The sequence below is a fragment of the Mustelus asterias genome, chromosome 15 (assembly GCF_964213995.1).
Source record: "Mustelus asterias chromosome 15, sMusAst1.hap1.1, whole genome shotgun sequence".
Taxonomy (NCBI): domain Eukaryota; kingdom Metazoa; phylum Chordata; class Chondrichthyes; order Carcharhiniformes; family Triakidae; genus Mustelus; species Mustelus asterias.
In genome coordinates, this window is record NC_135815.1 from 75,562,305 (window position 1) to 75,582,833 (window position 20,529).

The 20,529-nt window shown below is 41.9% G+C and overlaps 1 protein-coding gene across 4 annotated transcripts in view; it reads left to right on the plus strand.

Annotated features, from left to right (window-relative positions):
- The window catches only part of LOC144504574 (parkin coregulated gene protein homolog), a 357,038-nt gene that overhangs the window by 335,468 nt on the left and 1,041 nt on the right, over nt 1–20,529 (plus strand). The gene's annotated exons all lie outside the window — the stretch shown is intronic.

Consider the following 20,529-nt stretch of genomic DNA (forward strand, 5'->3'; position numbering starts at 1 on the left):
CCAGAACGTGTTCCAATTATCCACGTATCTGAAACCCTCCCTCCTGCACCATCCCTGCAACCACATGTTTAAGTGCACTCTCTCCCTGTTCCTCAACTCGCTATCACGTGGCACCGGTAGCGTACCAGAGATGACCACATGTTTTGTCTTGGCTCTCAGCTTCCAGCCCAGCTCCCGAAATTCCTGTTTTAAATCCCCGTCCCTTCTCCTACCTATGTCGTTGGTACCAATGTGTACCACGACTTGTGACTGTTTCCCCTCCCCCTTAAGAATCCGGAAAACACGGTCCGAGACGTCATGGACCCTGGCATCCGGTAGGCAACAAACCATCCTCGAGTCTCTTTTGCTGCCACAGAACCTCCTATCTATCCCTCTAACTAACGAGTCCCCAATAACTATTGCCCTCCCGCTCTCCTCCTTACCCTCCTGAGCCACAGGGACGGACTCAGTGCCGGAGATCCTCTCACTGCGGCTCACCACTGGTATGTCGTCCCCCTCAACCGTATCCAAAGCGGAATACTTATTGCTAAGGGGAACGACCACAGGGGATCCCTGCACCGACTGCTTCTTCCCAGCCCCTCTCACCGTCACCCATCTATTTTCATTTCGCGGAGTAACTGTATCCCTGAAGCTTCTGTCTATGGCCATCTCTGCATCCCTAATGATCCTAAGTTCCTCCAACTCCAGCTCCAGTTCCCTTACACGGTTTTGGAGGAGCTGCAGATGGATGCACTTCTCACAGGTATAATCAGCAGGGACACTGACGTCGTCCCTCACCTCGAACATAGTGCAAGAGGAACATTGCACTGCCTTCACACCCATCCTCTCTAGATACCTTGCCAGTACCAGGTAGAAACAGCAAAAAATGAATTAACTCACCCCTGCTCACTCAAGCCCTGTGAGCCAAAGCCCTACAGCTTTCACTCTGCCTCCTGCTCACTCTGCTGCCCGCTAACGACGCTGCCCGCTCAAAAGTGCGGCCTACTTTTAAACCCTCCAAAACCTTCCCAGACTCCTGCTGGGCCCACTTCCTGTTTTGAAAAAAAACCTCCGATTTTTTTAAACAAATTTAACTTAAAATAAATAAATAAATGTAGTGAACAAACAAACTGCCTTCTCCTCAGCCTGGTCCTGTGGAACAATGAGGACAACCAGGTGCACAATTTCGAAATAAGGGGGATGCCACTTAGGACCGAGGTGTGGAGAAGTTCTTTTACAAAGGGATGTGAAAGCTCAGTCATTGAGTATGCTTAAGGTAGAGATTGATGAATTTCTGATTAACAATAACATAAAGGGTTATGGGGATAGTGTGTGTAAAAGACATTGAAATGGATGATCAGTGATGATTATATTGAATGGCGGAGCAGGCTCAGTGGACTGAATGGCCTACTCCTGTTCCTATCTTCCTATCTGTCTGATGCTGTCTCTGCATCAGTCTCACAATGGCATCAGAGATGGACCTTATCTTGGACTAGCAACACGATTTGTCCTCCTCGAGATCTGGCCCTGTTTACAGCTCTGGGGAGTCTTCAGAGTCAGCGGGCTTGTCACAAACCCACCTCCCCAACACAAAATAGAGTGGTTGGGCATGTCCACAGTGGAGGTGGGGTCGCAGGGTGGGGAAAGTTCCCTAATCCCCTCACTGGTCTTGATGCTGTAAATTCAGTCCCTAGAATCAAGTCCAGTGCTAAAAACAGATCTATGTACAATACACATCTAATTATTGAAACTGAAAAAACACATTTTTTTTTGTATTTCAAAACCTGTTAATCAAAGAATTCCAAGCGCAGGTGACTTTTTTTTGGTTTCGCATTTGGAACTGGGGACTGCCCATGGTTCATGATTTCTCTGAGTTACCTTGAACCACGTATTCTTACAGAAGGGGCTCAACTCCAAAAATCAAAGGGGAGGTTGGACTGCAAACCCCTACAATAGAGCCAACAAGGATGGGAGTGCTACATGCTGGCAGCTACCTGTACTCTTATTCAGCAGCTGTAAAAATTGCCAGAAACGGGAAAGAGGCAGGAACCAGTGAACTGGGTCCATCAGCCTGACTCGGTGAAAATCTGGACCATAGAATTATATAGAATTTACAGCATAGGTCATTCAGCTCAACCAATCTACATTGTCTAGCTTTATCACCATAATGATCCATTCTTTTCTCTCACATATACTTACCTAAATGTATCTATGCTATTCACCTCAATTACTCCATGTGATAGCAAGCTCCACATTCTCACCATTCTTCTGTGTAAATAAGTTTCTACTGTATTCCTTATTGGATATACTGGTGCTATTTTACATTTATGACCCCTAATTTTGCACTTCCCCAGAAATATCTTATCTATGTCTACCTTCATAATTTTAAATCTGTCTATTAAATCATCCCTCAGCTTTCAATTTTCTGGAGAAAAATAATCCCAGCTTGTTCAATCTTTCCTGTCGTTATATTGGGGGGATTTTTCTCTTTTTTTCCAAAGTGTCAACTCAGGCAGGAAAAGCAGTGTGTGGCCCACTGACTGTGCTGCCAGCTTCCCTCACTGAATTTTTGAACATTGAAAAAAAAATCTAGGAGGCAGATCCCAGGATGTCATGCTGGCAGGGTGGGCTCTGAATGAGGCCACCTCACCAGCAACTTAGGTTCCTGAGAGATCGGGACTACCTTTTTAAAGGGTACCCCAATACAAAAAAAAGGAATCACCCCAAGTAATGCCCACCCCAAACCTCCTCAATGAAGCCCAGCTCCCAGCACTGCCCTGGCACTGCACGGACAATACCCCTGGCACTGCCTGACCACTGCCTCAGCACTACATGATTCCCCATTTGGGTACAGATCAATCATGATCTAACTGAATGATAGCATGCCAGTGGGGTTGAACTTTCCTAAATTGGCGGATATTACAGTGGGAAGGCCTGCTAATTGTACTTAAATGTATTCAAATAGGGTTCCCATCATTGCATGGCAAGAACCCAATTATGTCACTGGTAGGAGTGGGGACAATTGAGCAGGAAAATCCCACCAGCATAAAAGCCGTTTTGCAACTCCTCCTTTATTCTCCGCACCCTCTGCCATTCCTGCCTGCCAAAAACGATGCAGAAAATTCCCCCCCCCCTCCCAATATATCAGTTCTGATATCATGGTTGTAACAAAATCATGCCATAGGAAAATCAGGTGTTCAGGAAACACTGGTGGAAGGCCAATTGCTGTTGATTCATAATGCGTCATAGGAGTGAGCTGCACTTTGTCATTTCAATTTGTTTTTCACTCAAATTATCCTCATTAATCCCCTCTTCCTTTTTCTCTCCTCTCCTATCCTGTAGGTGTGAAATGAATCAAAGGATGCTGGATCATTCAATCTAACCCGACTTTGAGCTCTTTGTTCATTGCCCTGTAGGTTAGAGAATTCAAGTGATTAAAAATCGATAAAGATTTTTTGTCTCTATCCCCTTCTGAGCAGTGAGTTCCAGACCCTCAACCACTCTCTGGGTGAAATAATCTTTTTATAATTCCCCTCCCATCCTTCTGAAATTACTTTAAACTCATGCCCCTAGTTATTGACCTCTCTGCTTAGGAAACCCTAAGATCCTTTATTTCCATTCTATCTAGGCCCTTCATAATTTTATACATTATAATTAAATATCCCGACAGGTAGCCATTATTCATTTTTGAGTGTATTTCGGTCACATCTGAGTATGATGCTGATTCTTTACTGAGTCTGATCTTGCCTATACTTAGGGCAGGATTTTCCGGTCTCTCCAAAGTCGATCTCTTGTGGTGGGTTCCCCGAAGGCGGGGTGTGTGAGCCACATAAAAGCCCATAGACTTCAGTGGTACCTGAAGATCTCGCTGGCGGCCAATAGCTCACCGCAGGAAAACCTGGCTTTAGTCTTCATAAATGTGCAGTTCCAGATTTTCTCCTCATTAAGAAAATAACATTGAAACTGGATAGATGGAGTTAAGGTACAGCTCAGTCATGACCTAACTGAATGATGGAATAAGCTCAAGGGGCTATTTCTTTGTTCCTTCCTATTTGAGCCCATTGTATACTGAGATGAGATAATTCAGCATGGATCCCAGGAAATGCAATCTGAAAAACGTTGACACGGAACATAGTGAATGAATTTTTACTTTTACAAATGAATACTGAATTTATAGTGTACTCATAAAATTAATTTGCAGTGGAAGGGATCCAGCACCTAATTGAATAGACAATAATAATATACTAATAATTGAGTGCTTGCAAAAATTCCCAAAGCACTCTTTATGGTTTAAACATAGTTACAATTAAAATCTTTGCTGCAATGTCAGTTTTCATGTTATCTGTTCACTTGAACAAAAGCCAATCATCTTTGTTCTACAGATTGCAACTCATAATAATATAAAATATCAACCATTTTAAGTGCAGACAATAGCAACAATATTTTGACATAAAGAATATAAATTATAGGAAATGTGACATTGATTATGCAAAATTGATGGGTTTGTAGGACTGTCTGTTTCAGTAATTAATAGTTGATATTTCCACAGGCTACTGGAATAGCCAAATTGAGTGGTAGTGAAGCAACATGCATTTAAAAGAAGAAAGATAAAATGTTTTTAACTACTGAGCAAAAACTTTTAAATTTACTTATATATCCTCAAGATATTCTAAGATTGCCTTTGAAATAGGTTTAGTTAATGAGCTTGGCATGGGCCTTTCATCTTTTGAGACTAAGGGAGGACAATTAAAATAGTCCGATCTATTTCAATAAATATTTCAATAAATCTTAATTTAACAGAATGTTCTACCTTAGTCAACAGCCAGAACAATATACTGTGACATCATATTCTATTGAAATTTATAGTTAAATAGAAAATTCCTTTTATTGTCAATTAGAGAATAAATTTAAATAATATCTCAATTAAAGATTTCCCCAGTGAATTTACCTAGTGTTGACGAAAACATACAGATGAGGAAGGTTGTTAGTTTCATTTCCTGCTTGTATTGAATTGTATGACCTTGGCTGGTTGGCAGGAGGGATGCTACAATTCCTCTCTGCTGCCCAGTCGAGCAAAGGGGCCATCAGCCTGGGATTCATTTCCAATGATACACACTAGAACTGTGCATATGTAAATTTCAGAGCAGGGCAGCATTAGGGTTCAGCTGTGAAAGCTCCCATGATCAAGTGACCTGTACACAGTGTTTAGGTTCACTCAGGAACAATTGACATAAAAACAGAAAGATTTCCAGTATCTGCAGTATTTTGGTATTATTTAAGAACAAATGACACTTGGGCAAGGTATTGGATAAAAGAGGAGGATTCAGACATATTCCAGCAAGAAATGGACATCTTTCAGAGGCAAGAATAAAGATAAATGGTTCAATCAAATTTATCCAATTATCACTGTGTTGGCTTCATACAGACTTTTTAATATTAATTTTCTTCCCTCTTTTGTGCCCTTTAAATGAAGCATTTATCTCTGGCCATGAATGAAGCTGAACTGTATATGGGGAAGAACTTGGTCATTAATGTACTGTACTGCACCAACACAATGCATTCTTTACAACTGGAGGGAAGCTCCCTGATAACTTGATACAAATAATCATAGTGCCTAGTCAAATTTGTATAGTCTAGAAAATTCCAAGTTATTTCCAGATCTTGGATGAGTTAGGCATTCTCAGGATAGCAATTGACGTTCTGCAATTGGATTTGATACCACTGAAAAAAACAATTGTGGTTCCTCTCATGATTATTGTATTCCAGCTGGAAAGTACATGTTCATGGACTTTAATGAGAATAGATTCTGGCTCAGTATCTATGGTGGGGAGGCTCCTGGGGTGAGTTGGTGAGAGCCCCACATTGTCTCTTTTCAAGAAGGCTTGCCCAATTAAATGCCAGTCAGGCATTTAAGTAGGCAGTGGCGGGCCTTCTCTGGGATCAAAAACCTCAGGGACCTACTGAGAGTTGCCAGCCAAATTGAGACTGGTGGCTTTTTATTGATGTGGAGATGCTGGCGTTGGACTGGGGTAAACACAGTAAGAAGTTTAACAACACCAGGTTAAAGTCCAACAGGTTTATTTGGTAGCAAAAGCCACACAAGCTTTCGGAGTTCCAGACAAGACAGCCAGTGAAACATGTCACACTATTTGTAACCCCCACAGTTGCCTCGACCTGCAGAGTTTCACTGGCTGTCTTGTCTGGAGACAATACACATCTTTTTAGCCTGTCTTGATGCTCTCTCCACTCACATTGTTTTGTTTCTTAAAGACTTGATTAGTTGTAAGTATTGGCATTCCAACCATTATTCATGTAAATTGAGTTTGTGTCTTTATATGCTCTGTTTGTGAACAGAATTCCCACTCACCTGAAGAAGGGGCTTGGAGCTCCGAAAGCTTGTGTGGCTTTTGCTACCAAATAAACCTGTTGGACTTTAACCTGGTGTTGTTAAACTTCTTACGGCTTTTTATTGCTCAGCAGCACCACTGGGAAGGTGGTGGCTGCTGCCAGTAATACACCCATCCTCAGTCCAGGGTTGCTGATAGAGCCAGGCACAGGTGAGTGATGACAGGAGAGAGATGAGGTTCACAGGGAAGATAGGGGTTGGCAGCAAGAGCAGGGATGGGGCTCAGTGGGTCCCCATCTTTCCGATGTCAGGCTCTGAGTGCCTTTGAATAAGGGACCCTTCCACCACCCAGAAAACTGGCAAGCAACTCTTTTTGAGCTTCCTGCATGGTGAGAACCCCTCCCCCTGCTGAGTGACTTCTAACAGCCCAGTCCTGCCATCACTCACTAGTGTCTTGGTCCATCTGCAATTCTGTGCATTAATTGCCTACTTAAGGGCTCACTCAATTGGCGACAGGGTAAGAAGGCCAGCAATGGGCCTTCCCAAGCATGGGCCCTCCTATCACAAACTTAATTGATGCTTTAACACAGTGACAATGAAGGAGTGATGATATACTTCTATATTAGGATGTTGTGTGGCTTGGGGGGGAACTTGCTGGTGGTGGTGTTCCTATGTATCTGCTCTCCTTGTTCTTCTATATGATAGAAAGCAAGGGTTTGTAAGGGGCTGTGATTGGTTTTAAGGATTGTCTTAAAGAACAAAAGTCAAGTAGAGAGGTAGCGAGGTTTAGGGAGGAAATTTCAAAGCTTAGATCCTTGGAAAGTGAAGTCATGGTCACCAATTTTGGAACAATTAAATTATGGATGTGCAAGAGGCCAGGCGTTTTGACCAAGGATTGCTGTTGGTAGATAGTTCCAGAATTTAGATACGGTGCTGATTGAGGAACAGTGGTGTGTCAGAACTGTGTGTGTGTCTTGGAGGGGGCTTACAGATGATGATCTGTCCATGTCTGTGTTGCCTTTGTCCTATCAGCCAGTCAAGGTTGCAGGCTTGGGATCTGCTGTTGAAGAAGCATTGTGAGTTTCTTCAGTGTACTTAGCAGATGGAATGCACAGCAGCCACAGTTCATCAGTGTTAGAGCAAGTGAATGTTCAAGGTGATGGATAGGATGACAAGCAAGCACACTCCTTTGTCCAAAACATCAAGCTTCTTAAGTGCTGTTGGAGCTGTATTCATCCAGGTGATTGGGCAACAAGGTGGCAGATGGAAGTGTGAGGTTGTAAGAATTTAAGGCACTCAGAGCCTGACACTTTGGTTGTAAGAATTGAAAAGCAAAATATTTTTTCAAAGGCTTCAAATTTGTACGTGTTACCGTTCACAAAGACCCTAGGTATATATATGCAAGGAGCACAAAAAAGTTAGCATGCAATTATAGCAATAAATAAAGCAAGTGGAATGTTGACTTTTATTGCAAGGGGATTGGAGTACAATAATAAAGAGGTCATTCTACAGTTTATTTCCTTCAGCAAAGGAAATCTGCCATTCTTGCCTCGTCTGGCCTACATGAGTCCAGATCCACAGCAATGTGATTGACTCTTAAATGTCCTCTGAAATAGCCTAATAAGTCAGTCAGTTATATCATACCACTAGAAAGTCAATAAGGAATGGAACCGGGCAGACCATCCAGCATCAACCTGGGCAACGGACACAACTATGATAAACTCAGCCCTGTCAACGTTGCAAAGTTCTTCTTACTAAGGTCTGGGGGCTTGTACCAAAATTGGGAGAGCTGTCTCACAAGCTAGTCAAACAACAGCCTGATATAGTCATACTCATGGAATCAAACCTTACATATAACATTCCAGATACCACCACATCATTCCTGGGTAAGTTTGTCCTACCGGCAGGACAGACCCATCAGAGGTAGCAGCATAGTGGTATACAGTCGGGAGGGACTTGCACTTCAGAGTCCTCAACGTTGACTCCAGACCCCATGAAATCACATGAATCTGGTCAAACATAGGCAAGGAAACTTCCTGCTGATTACCAGGTACCACACCACCCTCTGCCCCTAACCTCAGCTGATGAATCAGTACTCCTCCATGTTGAATACCATTTGGAGGAAACACTGAGGATGGCAAGAGCACAGAATGTACTCTGGAACTGCAATGTCCATCACAAACAGTGACTCAGTAGCACCACTACAGACTGAGCCATAAGGGTATGGCTGCTCGATTGCGTTTGTGGCAGGTGGTCAGGAAGTCAACAAGAGGGAAAAATATACTTGACCTCATCTTCACCAACTTGCTTGCCGCAGATGTATCTGTCCATGACAATATCAGGAGAAGTGTCCATCCCACAGTCTTTGTGGGACAAAGTCCCATCTTCATATTGGGGATCCCCTCCATCGTATTGTGTGAATCTTTGGATCTCTTTAACCCAGAGGGTTGTGAATGTGCCATCATTGAACATATTTAAGGCTGAGAAAGCAGATTTTTAGTTTCTCAGGGAAGCAACAGATATGGGGAAAGAGGAATTGAAACCCAAGGTCAACAGTGATAATTTTGAATGGTGGAGGAGGTTCAATGGGCCATATACAGTTCTTCTACTTTGATTTATTATGTTTGTATAGGCAACATGGTGGCACGGTGGTTAGCACTGCTGCTTCACAGCGCCAGGGACCCGGATTCAATTCTGGCCCCGCGTCACTGTATGTGTGGAGTTTGCACATTCTCTCCGTGTCTGCATGGGTTTCCTCCAAAGATGTGTGGGTTAGGCTGATTGGCTAAGATAAGTTGCCCTTAGTGTCGGGGGGCTAGCAGGGTAAATAAGTGAAGTTACGGGAATAGGGCCTGGGTGGGATTGTTGTCGGTGCAGACTCGATGGGCCGAATGGCTTCCTTCTACATGTAGGGATTCTATGATGCTTATCCAGGCAAGTAATAGGTATTCCATCACATGCCTGACGTGCCTCGGAAAGGTTTGGAGAATCAGAAGTGAGTCACAGAATACTCATCACTGACAGCTGTTTTAGTTACAGCATAAATGTTTAGTTAAGTTTCTGGTTAATGGTAACTTCAGGATATTGATAGTGGGGGATTCGATAATGGCAGTGCCATTGAATGTCAAGGGGAGGCAGTTAGAATCTCTCTTGTTGGAAAGGACATTACACTTGTGCAACGCAAATGTTACTTGCCACTTATTAGCTGAAGCCTAAACTATGTCCAGGTCTAGCTGCATGTGGGCATGACTGTTTCATTATTTGAGGAATTGTGAATGGAATGAAACACTGCAATCATCAGCCAACATCTCCACTGCTCACCTTTTGATGGAGGGATAATAGATGCAAGACTTAGTGCAAGTTTGGATATGGGCAACAGAGTGTTTGATGAGTGTAAGATTATGGAAAATGGATGATCGGAGACTCACCAGGCATGATCGTACACTTATATAACTACCCAACAGTCATTGAATTTATTCTCATTCGAGCATATCCACACAACATAGGAATAGCTAAAAAACTAATCATACTTCTACTCCTGACTTAATGAGATGGTAGCATACTCTGTTCCTGTCAGGATAGGAATTATCATTTATTTTACCTGAGGGAAAAAGTACAAATATGAGAAAAAATAGCCTGAAGGTCCAACATGGCCTAAGAGGCAGACAAAAGTCAAAATAAATATTGAAAATCACTTATCAATATCAATTATCCAATGCAGCTCTGTCGAGAAACTACAACAGAGGGCTGTATTTTCACACTTCTTCAACTCATGGACCTCATTTTAATTTTTCAAATCAGTTTGCTGCCCGAAGCTTGGATCTCTCCTGCAGTGGAAGAAGGTTTGCAGATGTTCCTGAAGCTGTCACTTTCTCCAGCATTTACAGTAATGATGCGAAACTCTCACAAATGTTAACACACAGCAGGACATTAGACTCCATTACTATTCCAACCATCTGCTGCACATCTTGGCAGTAATAGTGCAGGACCTCCATATGGATTTAATGTTCTGCTAGTGTTCTTCATTTCATGGCAGGACCCCTGAGATCATCATCTGCATGTTATGTAGAATCTACTCAGCTGTAACAGGCTCCACTTCCACACCTGCTTCTTCTGGCCTCCTTATATGTGTGTCTCATCTGTTGTCAATTTCTAATTTTTATGTCTGCGAGTAACTATTTCTGGGCTGCTGAGTGAAAGGGAGAAGGTAAATGACGGATAGTGGGTGGTTGCCAGAGGTAAAGGGAACTACAATTTCTTGGTCACCATCACCCATCTCTTCGATTTCCTGGCTTCCAGCCTTTAGAGGAAAATACATTATTGTTATCCAGGTGTGCTAAATATATCTATCATCTGACTGGAAATGCTTCTGAAATAGCTACTGGATTTCTTAGGAGGATACTGGTGAAATGTTGAAGAATATATGTAAACATATAGAATGATACAGCACAGGACGAGCCATTTAGCTCATGGTGCCTGTGTTGGCTTTTTGAAACAGCTACCCAATTAGCCCCAGGCCTCTGCTGTGTTCCCATAGCTCTAAAAGTGTTTCCTTGTCTAGTATATATCCAATTCTCTTTTGAAAGTTACCATTGAATTGATTTCATTCACTCTTTCAGACAGTGCTTCAAGCTTGGTGCATCAAAAGGTTCTCCTCACCTTCGCTTGGCTTTTTAGACAGTGGCCGGAATTCTCCGATGTCATACGCTCCATCACTGCTGCCAGCAAGAACAGAGAATTTGGCACTCTCCATTCACATTTGGAGAATACCAGCCCCGGGCGAGATTGGAGAATTCTGGCCAATAACTTAAGTCTGCTGATTACTGAACATCCTGCTAGTGGGAACAATTTTTCACTACCCATCAAAATACATCATGAAGAAAGATGTATATAAAAATGGACATCTAACATCAAAGTAACTGCCGTACCACCATTTCCAGTTTCTTGCTTAAACTTGGTTTGTGTTTCCTTGAGTTTCAAATGCTAAAGCATGATTTTATCAAGATTTTTTAAATGATAAAGGGATTTGATGGGGTAGATATAGAGAAACAATTTTCCCTGGTGAGGCAATGCGGGATAAGGAGCATAATCTAAAATTCAAGCTGGACTCCGAATATCAAGCAAAAGAGAGTAAATGGAATTGAGGTACAGAATCAGTCATGATCTAATTGAAAGTAAAAATATGTTTAAAGGGATGGATGGCCCACTCCCTTTCCTATGCACCCTTGCTGATATTGTGAAGTCATTAAACTTCTCCTAATATTGTAAAGGAATCTTTGGTTTTCAAGATGTGACTGCCAGTGCTTCAACTTTTATTAGATTTATTGCAGCTATTCCCATCCCTCCCTTCTTCCATTTAAATAGCAAAACTTTAACATCAGCATCAGGAAAATTTGATGCTGGCTGTTTTCTACCTCTTGCAGCTACCTTTGAGTGACCTCTCTCTTTGCCTCTTTAAATGGAGTCCGTATAATGCACCTTGCTTTACCTCAGCTCTTGTTTCTGACCAGCACTATGCATAGCATGTAACCCTAAGGAGTTATCATCTTTGGGTATCAGTAGATAGGAGCACTGCCTTGTTCCATTTCTAACGCCAGCATCTCCACATCATTGTTCCATTTCTGCCAGTGCATTGGAAATTAGTGAATTTCAGAGCCTGGGTTACCACTATCTGACATTCTTGCTCAGCTTCCTCACACTGATAGGATCAATGATGATACTGAGCTGGTTCCTATTTCTTTTTTAATAGCATAAGGATGTGTTGAAGAGACAGCAGAGTTAAACTTTACAAATGGGGTGATGTGGCAATGAGATTAGGCAGTGATATTTGTTCTTTTCCCCGGAAGGACAGGGGTTTTAGTTAAGACGGGCAGCATGGTCGGTACAGGCTTGGAGCACTGAAGGGTCTGTTCCTGTGCTGTAATTTTCTTTGTTCTTTGTATTACCATTAACCTCCACTATATAACTCTTATTTAAATTGAATACAGGTTTACTGCTCAGCTTCCATCTTTTCTCATGAAGATCAAGTGCCATAAAAATAGTTAATTGAGTACTAATTGCAGTACCCCAAAACTTTGAAATTGATCCTCGGTTATTTTTTGTTTATCTACCAAGAATTATGCAAAATTTATTAATATTAATAAGCATTCCTTAAGAGCTGAAGGATGGTTGAAGAACATAATTATTTAGCCAAAATCCCTCAAGGCAGCAAATATACAATGTGAAACAACCAGAGAAAGCATTATCTCTTCCAGTGGTTGTGCTTCTCTAGGGACTTTTGTTGTGAGTTTGCTAAATAACAGCTTTGTTAAAAAGAACTGTGTTGGACTTTGCAGCAATATTGTTTTGGATTAAATCCAATTTGTACTGTATTTATATGAGAAAACTGTCAGCCTAGTGCATTACTTTGTATCTCTTGATGTCTACCTTCCTTCAACATCAAATCGACATCCGAGTTTAACTCTTAGTTTTGAGCTGGGAATCAAAATGTCACGTTCAGTACTGGCATAATTCCTATGACTGATGGTGAAGGGTTTGTAAGATTCAATGGAAAATTCATTAAAAATATAGTTCATCTCCCATAGAGAAGGAAGGAAAAATGCATTTCTCTTCCTGTAACTGCTTTTCTACTTTTTCCAGTCTCATTGTGTTCTGCTCAATTTCTTTCTACATTTAGCTCCTGCGCATCATCTTTACTGACATGCTGGGTGGAACTTTGCACTCTGTACACAGAGTGCTGGCTGGGGTGAGAAAACTTGCATCTAACACTCTAGCTGAACAGCCAAGCTTTCCCTTCAGATTTTCTGGCACTCTGTGCACAGAAAATCTGGATACGTGGTTTTCTCTATCATGCTGATGGGGCAGGGCCTCGTAGAGCCATTTGGCACAGCCAGGGTGGCACTGCTAAGGGGCAGTGCCAGGGAGCTGTGCAAGGGCACTACATGGATATGCCTCCCTTTCTCCAAGGGCTAGACTTACCTTTGCACCCCCCTGCAGGTTCCCCTTGACTGCCTCACGTTTATAAATACCTATTGTAAACATCACTGACGTCACGTCGGCAAGGGGGGAATTCTTTATGTGGAGGAACATATGGTGGGGAAGCCCTTTAAGTACATGTAAATTTATTTAAATAGATTTAAATAGGGTTCCTACCCTTACTGGGCAGGAACCTCATTACATCATCAGCAAGAGGCAGGGAAATCAGAGAATAAGATCTTGTCACCAAGATTCTTGCTTAACCAGTTTCACGAAATCTCACGCTGTCATTGCTATTTTTGCCTACCGGAAACACAGGCGGAAAATCCCCCCCCCCACTGAATCTCCATCTTTATTATGGGCTGAAAAATTGTTGGCACAAACTGGGGTATGATCCTGATGTTCTGGTGAAGTAGGTCAGATATTGACTTGACATTTATGGGCGGCACGGTAGCACAGTGGTTAGCACTGCTGCTTCACAGCTCCAGGGACCTGGGTTCGATTCCCGGCTTGGGTCACTGTCTGTGTGGAGTTTGCACATTCTCCTCGTGTCTGCGTGGGTTTCCTCCAAGTGCTCTGATTTCCTCCCACAGTCCAAAGATGTGCGGGTTAGGTTGATTGGCCATGCTAAAATTGCCCCTTAGTGTCCTGAGCTGCGTAGGTTAGAGGGATTAGCAGGTAAATGTGTAGGGATATGGGGGTAGGGCCTGGGTGGGATTGTGGTCGGTGCAGACTCGATGGGCCAGATGGCCTCTTTCTGCACTGTAGGGTTTCTATAATTCTATGAGATGTACTGTGGATTTATATTTATTGTATGGCAACATCTGGAAATTCAAAGTTAAAGTTCATTTATTAGTCACAAGTAGGCTTACATTAACACTGCAATGAAGTAACTGTGAAATTCCCCTAGGCGCCACACTCCGGCGCCTGTTCAGGTCAATGCACCTAACCAGCACATCTTTCAGACTGTGGGAGGAAACCGGAACACCCGGAGGAAACCCACGCTGACATGACACAGACAGTGACCCAAGCCGGGAATCGAACCCGGGTCCCTGGCGCTGTGAGGCAGCAGTGCTAACCACTGTGCCACCGTGCTGGTCATTTTCGGCAGTCCAAATTGTACTCCTCTTGTTGGGTAATGTTTAGTTTAGATACTCTGTAAAAAGAGTGAAGCTCAGGGATGCAGCATAAACAAGGTTGTTACCCCAAAGAGAGGTCCTATGCAGGACTAAGTTTTTGGAGTCATTAATTGAAATGGATAGCAAGTTAGTAGGTTTCTCTTATAGGCATGTGGTTCCTCCCATTGAAATGTTTTTTGTTCATTGCACCCAGTTAATCCAATAAGCCAACACAGGAACCAAACAATCTCTCCCTGGGTGCATCCCCAGGAAACTAATGAAAAAAATACTTTAAAGATAAAGAACAGAAATACCTAAAACATTCAAAATACCATCGTTCAGCTAAAAATCTACAGATCTACATTCATTCGTTTGATTTGATTTATTATTGTCACATGTATTAGTATACAGTGAAAAGTATTATTTCTTGCATGCGGTACAAACAAAGCATACCATTCATAGAGAAGGAAACGAAAGTACAGAATGTATTGTTACAGTCATAGCCAGGGTGTAGAGAAAGATCAACTTAGTGTAAGGTAAGTCCATTCAAAAGTCTGATGGAAGGGAAGCTGTTCTTGAGTTGGTTGGTACGTGACCTCAGAATTTTGTATCTTTTCCCCGATGGAAGAAGGTGGAAGAGAGTATGTCCAGGGTGCGTGGGGTCCTTAATTATACTGGCTGCTTTTCTGAGGCAGCGGGAAGTGTAGACAGAGTCAATGGATGGGAGGCTGGTTTGTGTGATGGACTGGGCTTCATTCACGACCCTTTGTAGTTTCTTGCGGTCTTGAGCAGAGCAGGAGCCATACCAAGCTGTGATACAACCAGAAAGAATGCTTTCTATGGTGCATCTCTAAAAGTTGGTGAGAGTTGTAGCTGACATGCCAAATTTCCTTAGTCTTCTGAGAAAGTAGAAGCCTTGATGGGCTTTCTTAACTATAGTGTCAGCATGGGGGGACCAGGACAGGTTGTTGGTGGTCTGGACATCTAAAAACGTGAAGCTCTTGACCATTTCTATTTCATCTCCATTGATGAAGACAGCGACATGTTCTCCACTACACTTCCTGAAGTCGATGACTATCTCCTTCATTTTGTTCGACATTGAGGGAGAGATGATTGCCGTTGCAGCAGTTCACCAGATTCTCTATCTCATTCCTGCACTCTGTCTCGTCATTGTTTGAGGTCTGACCCACTACGGTGGTGTCATCAGCAAACTTGAAAATCAAGTTGTAGGGGAATTTGGCCACACAGTCATAGGTGTATAAGGAGCAAAGTAGGAGGCTGAGAACACATAAGGGAAGTTGTGATAATTAGCTGTAATACAGTGTTGAACATTGATTATGGAAAGTAATAGAAGCCTTTTTTCAAGTTTTATTTTGTTATGCCTCATTGGAACATAAAAATATGAGTAGGTCATTTAGCCGCTCAAATCTATTTTACTCCATACAATAAAAGCTGAGTTCATAAGAGATAAGAGTTCAGTTCATGAACTCTCTCCTTCACCTTCCCCTTATTTCCATTTATTTTATTTTATTTCATTTTATCTTATTTATTTATTATTTTCATTTCTTCTGTCGTTTCGTTTTTCCACCTTTTTTAAAATCTCACTTTCCATCTGTCTTCCCCCCCCCCCCCCCCCCCCTCCACTAGGGACATCTGTTACATGTTTCATGTTGTCCTTTGACACTCTGCTTACCTTTGTTCTGTCATTTACACATTCTGATCTCTTAATGGCTGCTATCAGCATCCTTCTTAGCCATGATCACCACCATTTACACTCCCTTTGTCTTTTTGTCTATAACAGTATAACAGTATAAATATCATCCTATATTCTATTGGCTTCAGCTCTGATGAAGGGGCATCTCGATTCAAATCGTTAGCTCTATTCTCTCTCCACAGATGCTGTCAGACGTGCTGAGATTTTCCAACATTTTCTGTTTTTGTTACTCCATTGGATAGATCATGGCTGACTTGTGACCTAACTCCACATAACAGGACTTTTCCTCAAATCCCTTAATACCTTTGATTAACAAAAATCTATCAATCCCCCAAATTTAAAATTAGAATTGATTTTGCAACAGTTGCCAACTGCAGAAGAGAGTTCCAAACTTCTTCCACTCTCTGAGTGTACAAATATTTCCTATTTTCATTCCTGTCAGGTCTGGCTCCAGCTATTACACTATGCCCCGGTCTTAATTTTTAAGTTCTCATCTTTTTTTTCAAATTTTCCACAGCCACGTGCATCCCTATCTCTGTAACTTTCTCCAGCCCTGCAACCCTCAGATCTCTGAGCTACTTCAAATCTAGCAACTGGCTTGTTCCTAATTGTCATCACCTTTGCCAGCAATATCTTCAGCTGCTGAGGCCCCAACATCTGGAATTTTCCCCTCAGTTTCTCCCCATTTATAGCTCTCTCCTCTCTAAAACGTTAAATGGCATGAGGGATGACTGTTTTTTGTTAGATTTTTGTTAGGCAAGGTTATTAATTGTTAGAGACCCCAGGCACGTAGATAGATCTAAGATACAGATTAGCAATATTCCGTAGCATTGTGTATGTCAGGCAGATTTACAAGAGATGCAGCATCAGGGAACATCTGCACAGTGAGATTGCTCTTTCATATGTATATTGTGGATTAATGGGACAAAAGTTTCAAATCTACATAGATGCAATTTGAGCTGTGGGAGTGTTTGTGAGGACAATTAAGATTTTCATGAACAGTTGATGATAATGTTAGCTGTGGCTCACTGATAATAATCTTGCCTCTAATCTTGCCATTGTGGGTTCAACTCCCACTCCAGGGACCTGAGTAACTAATATAGACTGGTATTTCACGACAGAACTGAGGGAATGGTGGACGATCAGAGGTGCTATTTTTCAGAAGAGCTGATTAAACCAAGATCCTGCCTTCCCTCTCAGACGGATGTAATAGATTTCTTCTCACTATGTAAGAAAAGCAGCAGTATTCTTCCTGATATTTATTTCTCAGCCAACATCTCTGTAAAAGATTATTTTGTCATAATTACATTGCTGTTAGTCGGATGTTTATGTACACAAATTTATGCTGCAATTCCTGCATTACAGCAGACACTTCAAAGATATAAGTGGCTGCAAGCACATTGGGATATCCAGTGATAAAAGCAAAAAATGCTGGAAATACTCAGCAAGTCGTTTATGGAGAGAAACAGCGTTAATGACATTTCATCAGACAGCTTGTGTTTGTGAATGGCACTATATCAATACAAGTTCTGTTTTAAGGTATAATTTTACATGACAAGGTTCTAAACATGGAGAGATCGAAATGCGTGTACCTTGGCATATGGGTGCAGGGTTGGTGATTTGTGATCAATCTGTGCCAGTTCAAAACAAGGTGAGCAGCATTTAAAATTAATGTACCAGCTTCATCTCCATGACAGCTGCGTTCCCCAAAGTGGCTCCCACGCTGAACTTCTTAGTGTAGCGCTGCTAGCAGTCTTTATGCACCACAGTGAGCTGAATAGAATTCTGAAGAAACCATGGGGGGCATTCTCTGGCCTCCCCACAGCGTGTCCCTCGCGGCAGAAAGCGGCATGCTGTTTGCCAGCAGCAGGATCCTCTGGTCTCACTGCTGTCAACAGGATTGTGCATTGACTGCACCCCATACCAGCAACATGGGATGAAGTCAGTGGGAATTCCCATTGACAGTGGCGGGACCAGAAGATCCTGCTGCTGGCGAATGGCATGTCACCTCCTGTAGCAAGAAACACGCTGTGGGGAGATCAAAGAATGCCCCCATTGCTGAAATTCCGTTCACGCTGGAAGGATGTTCTGGTCCCACCGACGGTGCACCTCTGCTATGGGTTTCCCAGCTAGATAAGTAAACCCATGTGGCAAGTGGATCAGGAGACAGTTGATTAAACTATTTTTAAATTTTTGTTTTGTTTTCTGATGGGTCTGAAGGAGCAGGTTCAGGCAGGAGACTACCTTTGAAGATGAGGTCCAGGAGTAAGAATTTCCTAAGACTTACAAGGCAGAAAGCTTCTCAGTTTTGTGTCTGCCTTGACCTTCCTGTCACATGTGCATGCAACCCCTGCTGGGAGTTAAAAACCGGGCACTTGTTTCTGCAGTGAGTGCTATTGGTAGTTGTCCACAAATATTTCCACAGCTTTGTGATTAATGAGGTCAAGATTGAGCCCAGTCGACAAAGCACTGCAACAGTGCAACAAAAGTCTTCCCCTTATTCAGTGCACTTTGTGCTTTCAAGTATGATCTAACCGCATCGTAAGAATTAGCCCTTGTCTTCAATACAGTCTTTCTCATACATGTGGTGGGAATAGGGTCCAACTTTCTCTTTTCATGGATTTCATGGGAACAGATAACTTAAAGCACTGCGTGCTACACAATGTGACCTGAACCGAAAATGATTTACTCCAATATAGTAAAATATTCTGGTTAATTATTGTTTCTAAGCTTGTTGCAAACTGTATTACAAAGTAAAAAAAATGATTTGAATTCAAACCTGCACTGAATATTCCAGATTCTGTAAATCTAATAGCAAACATTTAATTTCTTGTAATTAAACCCAAATAAATGTTTAGTGCAAAACTGTTTGAAGCAGTACTCTTTAATCTATTAATATCTATCATATTGTTCTAAAACTACTACCTCTTGTTGTATGAAGCTTTGTACTCCACAGTATCAAACAGAAAATAGCCATCATTAAACTGGCATCAAAATAACCTATATATATATATATATATACAGATATTGAATGTGGCAATTTTCTTTCATTCTAGCTATAGCTTCAGTACCCATGAGGGCTACGCCCTTGATTTGTTTTGCCATCCCTGACTAGTTGCCTCTTTAGAATGGTTTCTTGAAAACATACCCATTTATGGTCAGCACTCCTCCTGTCCACCTCACTCTCAGCAGCTGCAAAGAACAGATAGAACTGCAACCTGCGTGCACTCCCTACTACTTTATAATCAGCTAATAGGAAGATCAGTGCAATACTGCATACACATAGTGCTCAATCTCTAAACATGAACTTCAGATGAAAGAATCAGGACTTATATGAGGTCATCACGTAGGCTGAAATACTTTAAAATACATCCAAAACAATTTCCCCTTATCCCACAAGTCCAGCCCATAACGAAGAGGTCACTTTTTCACACTAATGCTCCATCATGAAAACAGTTAGCAAAGCAACCCAATCCTAATAGAACAATAGGTGTTTACACTACAGAAGAAGCATAAAGGAGGCCATTAGGTTCATTGTGCCTGGTTCTTTGTGAAAGCAATCCAGAACTAACTTCACTCCCCATAGCCCTGCATCTTCTTCTGCTTCAAATACTTTTCCAATTTTCCCTTAAAAGACGCAGTACTCTCTGCCTGAACCATTCTGTGTGGTAAAACAATCTGTGATCCAACATTGTCCTGAATAAAGAAATTTCTCCAATCCTCTCTGCTCTATTACTGACAATTTTAAATAGTTGAACCTTTGACACTGATCCATCAAGCAGAGGAAAATCCTGTTTACACAATCAAAAATCTTCATAATTTTAAGCATTTCTATTAAATCTTTCAGAGCATTTCTTTGGCATCCTTCTCGGGAGCCAGCACCCTATTCCAGAATTTGTGGCTCCTTTGGCATTCCTGAGGTACATCCATATCAATTAAGTGACTCTGCTTACTTAGTTATGGTCAGTGCCAGTCATGAGTAGATTCATCTGGCACTTTACATTAGGATGTCATCCCGAGGATATTTTTGCTCCATATAAATGAACGCAAACATCTTTCTTCTTTAAATTCCTGTCAACTCATTATTCACTAACAAGCTGAAACTAGGTAAAACTTAAGAATTCCATTCACTGAATTTTTAATTGATGGAAGCTATGGAAAACTAGACTGTGCGGTGCTGAATTGGCAAAGAACAACTTGCAGTCAAGAATAGCAATGGGTTGATTAGCAGTTCAGAGTCAAAGAGAGGTGTCTAATAGCAGCAGCGTGCAAAACAGTAAAATGAGCAGCAGTAGTATGGTGTGGGCTATGTTGGAATAACAGTTGAACACTGTGATGCAGTGAAAAAGCAACACAGTCATGATCTATTTGAGGATCTAAATTTGCTTTAAAATTAA